The sequence below is a fragment of the Salvelinus sp. IW2-2015 genome, linkage group LG4p (genome assembly GCF_002910315.2).
Source record: "Salvelinus sp. IW2-2015 linkage group LG4p, ASM291031v2, whole genome shotgun sequence".
Lineage (NCBI taxonomy): Eukaryota > Metazoa > Chordata > Actinopteri > Salmoniformes > Salmonidae > Salvelinus > Salvelinus sp. IW2-2015.
In genome coordinates this window covers 14,959,902-14,965,738 of record NC_036841.1, presented here as the reverse complement: position 1 = coordinate 14,965,738, position 5,837 = coordinate 14,959,902, and positions in this window count along the sequence as shown.

Here is a 5,837-nt window from a genome sequence, read left to right as displayed (position 1 = left end):
TGAGCAGGGCTTGAACWAAAGCCTGCACACCCAGTAGCTCTCTAGACTGAGGGTTGACCATGTACTGTATGTTTAATATAGTTGCTTAACAGATATTCTACTTTGTGGGGGGTTAAGTACCTTGCTCAATAACAGGAGATGGTACTGTACATGGGATCAGAGAGCAGCCTCACAGTGTCGATACCATATTACGCTTACTTTATTATTTGTTTATATGTTCGTTTTAGAATTGACTTAAACAAGCAGACAACAAGAAAATTGCTTTTTACAAAGGTTACGTTTTTGCTCTGAGCCAATGGCGTAGCCTAGGTAATCAAACCCTGGATTGCTGAAGCTATGAATTGGCCATTGAGAGGCTTTGAGGCTCCGCTCGGCCATATTGGCACTCCCTACTAGAAGCAGTCCGCCATAGGAATGAATGGAATTCTACAATATTTCAATGAAATGTTTCAAGGACAAAATTACATTAATTTAAGTCTGTTTTTGTTGTAGTGGGGACAGTAACATTAATACTCTCTAAAAAAAAATATTGAAGGGACAAGTTTTTAAAAATTGTTTTTATGTTTAGCTCCCATAATATAATTTTAAAGTATGCATGAAGGTGTCTAAGGGTTTAAGCTTCGATCACACCGTCATTGCATTTTGGTACACCAGAATTACATTCATTTCCAATTAAACGTTTACCTTGCAGCATTGCGTTGCAGAGGCAGTTGCAGTGCGTTCGGTGTGGTGCATACGTTGGATTTATCGCACGTACATGCCTCAAACACTATGTYTAGACGGCTTGACAGAAATGGTGGCAGAAGGTGAATGTTTAACTTTTGTTGTATACATAGCCAGATGATGCTGAGTACTATTTTGCGCAATAACACTGTCGGTGTGTTCGAATCGTTATACAACTCATTGGTTACGACATTCTATCTAATACCGACGAGATCTGTTGGGAACATTCTAACATTGGGCATTCTGATGTAATACATTTCATTGTTCGTAAATTCACTCTGGCCATCTATGGACACACCCGTAAACATAAACATTGGGCGCGGGGAGAACAGAGGATTCACGTTTATTGCATTTTTACCACCAACCAATGTGATCACATCACACCAGAGAAGCTCTCGCCATTCACACTTCCCCGCCAGTTCATTGTATAAGCTGTAGCCTGTTTTATATCCAGCAAGCAAGAGCAAGGTACTTTCCTCAAGTATATATATACAGTACCAGTCAAAAGTTTGAACACACCTACTCATTCAAGGCTTTTTCTTTATTTTTACTATTTTCTACATTGTAGAATAATAGTAAAGACATCAAAACTATGGAATAACACATATGGAATCATGTAGTATCAAAAAAAGTGTTAAACAAATCAAAATATATTTTATATTCTTGAAAGTAGCCACCCTTTTCCTTGATGACAGCTTTGCACACTCTTGGCATTCTCTCAACCAGCTTCACCTGGAATGCTTTTCCAACAGTCTTGAAGGATTTCCTGCATATGCTGAGCACTTGTTGGCTGCTTTTCCTTCACTCTGCGGTCCAACTCATCCCAAAACATCTCAATTGGGTGGAGATCGGGTGATTGTGGAGGCCAGGTCATCTGAAGCAGCACTCCATCACTCTCCTTCTTGGTCAAATAGCCCTTACACAGCCTGGAGGTGTGTTGCGTCATTGTCCTGTTGAAAAACAAAATTATAGTCCCACTAAGCGCAAACCAGATGGGATGGCGTATCYCTGCAGAATGCTGTGGTAGCCATGCTGGTTAAGTGTGCCTCGAGTTCTAAATAAATCTCTGACAGTGTCACCAGCAAAGCACCATCACACCTCCTCTTCCATGCTTCACGGTGGGAACTACACGTGCGGAGATCATCCGTTCACCTACTCTGCGTCTCACAAAGACACGGCGGTTGAAACCAAAAATCTCAAATTTGGACTCATCAGACCAAAGGACAGATTTCCACCGGTCTAATGTCCATTGCTCGTGTTTCTTCACCCAAGCAAGTCTCTTCTTATTATTGGTGTCCTTTGGTTGTGGTTTCTTTGCAGCAATTCGACCATGAAGGCCTGATTCACGCAGTCTCCTCTGAACAGTTGTTGTTGAGATGTGTCTGTTACTTGAACTCTGTGAAGCATATATTTGGGCGGCAATTTCTGAGGCGGTCCTCATGAGAGCCATTTTCATCATAACGCTTGATGGTTTTTGTGACTGCACTTGAAGAAACTTTCAAAGTTCTTGAAATTATCCGGATTGAGTGACATTATTGTTTTAAAGTAATGATGGACTGTCGTTTCTCTTTTCTTATTTGATCAGTTTTTGCCATAATATGGACTTGGTATTTTACCAAATAGAGCTATATTCTGTATACCAACGCTACCTTGTCACAACACAACTGATTGGTTCAAACACATTAAGAAGGAAAGAAATTCCACAAATTAACTTTTAACAATGCACACCTGTTAATTGGAATGCATTCCAGGTGACTACCTTATGAAGCTGCCAAGAGTGTGCAAAGCTGTCAAGGCAAAGGGTGGCTACTTTGAAGAATTTCAAATATAATTTTTTGATTACTACATGATTCCATGTTTTATTTCATAGTTTTGATGTCTTCACTATTATTATACAATGTAGAAAATAGTGAAGAATAAGTGACCAAACTATATTGCTACTTCTGGAACACACATTGGGCTATGCTACTGGTTCAAGAGTTATACACGGAAGAGAGAGATGCCAGCGGAGATGCAGCATGCATGAATGCACAAGAATGGGACAGTGAAGATAGATATGTGTAAATTAGAAGTTAATTCATAGGCTGGACTATTAATACACCATTCGAATACTAGCCTATAAGACCTAGCCTACTACAGTGCATTTAGGCGACCACCACCTGTGCTATGCCCGCCCCTTTTCTGCCAATGAATTGAAGTTGAACATCCCCAAATACGTCAGTTGAATTAAATGTGCAATAAGTATAGTGCCTAAACCTATTTAACCCCCTAGAGTCGATGTCCGCGCAGCGCTGAAACCTAATTAGCATAATAATAAACAGCCCCATAAAAATCTGTACATTTAAGTTAGAGAGATCTGGTTTTTTGCATTGGATGATTCTCAATCCACCGCGTCCGCCGATGTCACACTTCCACATATGCTGTGAAAAGTGACAGCGCTAGAGCCGTGTTTGTCAGACCATGAGACGTCTCGAAAAATCGTCTGTAGTGTCAGAAAGGTTTGGCCTACAGGTAAAGCTCCACAAAAAAGACGAGGAGCCAATGACCCTCTCACAAACACGGTTGTTTATTTTTTATTTTTCCGTTATTTTACCAGGTAAGTTGATTGAGAACACGTTCTCATTTACAGCAACAACCTGGGGAATAGTTACAGGGATGAATGAGCCAATCGTAAACTGGAGATTATTAAGTGATCGTGATGGTTTGAGGGCCAGATTGGGAATTTAGCCAAGACACCAGGGTTAACACCCCTACTATAAGTGCCATGGGATCTTTAAGGATCTCAGAGAGTCAGGACACCCGTTTAACATCCCATCCAAAAGACAGCACCCTACACAGGGCAGTGTCCCCAATCACTGCCCTGGGGCATTGGGATATTTTTTAGACCAGAGGAAAGAGTGCCTCCTACTGGCCCTCCAACACCACTTCCAGCAGCATCTGGTCTCCATCCAGGGACTGACCAGGACCAACCCTGCTTAGCTTCAGAAGCAAGCCAGCAGTGGTATGCTGTTGTGTTCACCGTTCTGCTCCATGACACCCACAAGTGTTTTGGGACTGGACATGCCGATCTGCCAACTTCTGTAGCGTTGGAACAGTGACCCCCCTGTGGACGACAGGTGCCAGTTTTGCATTTCTTTCCTGTCATTAATGAGATGCAACTAAAGCAAATGTTGCTTGATTGTTGGCTAATATTTCCTCATTATTTGTCTCTCATTACGGATACTCTCTAGCTACCTCAAACAACATGATATTGCATTGAATTACAGCAGCAGGTCGTAATGGTAGTTTGTTGTTCTTAAAATTCGAATTCTATATTGTGCCAAATTAGCGCATACATTGCATAACAATAATGTTGTTTCCAACTATCAGCGACTGTTCTGTAAATACAGCTGCATATTGAATGTTGAGATTGCCGAAAGGCCAGACTCTTTGGCAATGGCAAGGAGTGGAATGTTAGATAAAGAGACTGGTAAAGTTACTCAGTTTCTAGTACTCAGTTTAGTTTTGCCGGTGTTGTGCCGAAAATCTCCCCCCTGCCAGAATTATCCCCCCTTTGCTAGTGTAACGGTATAGCTTCCGTCCCTCTCATCTGGGACCCTCTGCACACATCGACAACAGCCACCCTTCGAAACATCATTACCCATCGCTCCTCAAAAGCCGCTGCCCTTGCAGAGCAAGGGGACCAACTACGTCAAGGTCTCAAAGCGAGTGACATCGCCGACTGAAACGCTATTAGCTCGCACCCCGCTAACTAGCTAGCCAGTTCACATCGGTTACACTAGTTGAGATTTCTGCTTTTCGCTCCGTTGTCAGTTTAGCGTACATTTCACTGATTTTAGTAGCAGAAAGAATTTGTCTGAACGCTATGCGTTCTCTGGAAAATAATGAACGAGGTGGAAGGTGTGTTCCACGACGTGCTAGCCCCTAGTTCATTGTCCCTTTAATACCATGGCTATAATTTAACACATTTACTGCTAGAAATGTGTTCATTTGCAGGTAGAAATGTGTTCAACATCCACTGAAGTAGCTAGCAAGTTTAGTTGCCTTGGTAACAAAACAAACCGACTTGCTAGTTTGGCTAACCACACCATCAGTCATAGCTAGCTATTATGAAAATCGAATAAAAAAAATCCAATAATGTTTTCAATTCGGCTTTTGCTTTCAAAAGCAGCTCAAACATATAGCATTTACGTGATAATGCCCTCGAAGCCAGTGTTTGGAGGAAATATTTTCACGTGCTCAATGTAGCAAGTTTCGATAGTAACCAGGGGCTGTCACACACGGGGTCGTAGGAGCCCCTTCATAGCTCGAAACAGAAAATAGATATTTCATACTTCATTTTCCCGTTCCAACACCCGTGGAAATGTGGAACAGTCTTCTCGGGGAATTTGACGAGGACCCTTTCTTCTCGTAAATAGTATCAATATTGTATTCTGCCACTCATCAATCGACTGTCTGAAGATTTTTCTAGAAAAATTATATTTATTTTAAATATCAGTCAAAAGTCAACACCACTTTGAACATTACACATATAAAGGATAAAGATAAAGGACAATTACGACTGTACTCACCCCTTGTCTACAATGAGTCAGTAGTGTAGGCTATTATCAATAACGTTATAGTTTGCCAGTGATAAGATTGTGTAAAATAATGAATGTGGAGAATGTATCAGCACTGTATGTGTGTTAGCTTGCTAGACAATCTTAGAGAGGGATTATTCCATTATACAATTTTCAATAACTGKCAATATGCTAACATTCCATTCAAACAATGTAGTCAATCCCCAGCCGTACTCTGGCTAAAATCAGTTCATGATAGCATTTACACAAGTTGTAAATGCAACAAGTACTGATATTGTATCATATAATAGCACTGACAGCTTTTCAAGAACATTTAGAACGTTATGGTCTTGTGACACACGCTGGTAAAATAGTTAAGGCAAAACTTCGAATATTGTTTTTATAGAGCGAGCTCCGTTGTCACCACAGCTACCGACAACGTGGCGTTGTTCTGATAGATCCTGCTCGAGCTTTGAATAGCCAGCCAATCGGAGGGTTCGTCAGAGGTCATGTGGCTGTTTGTTCATCAACTCAACGTTCTAAAATGTAGCAAGT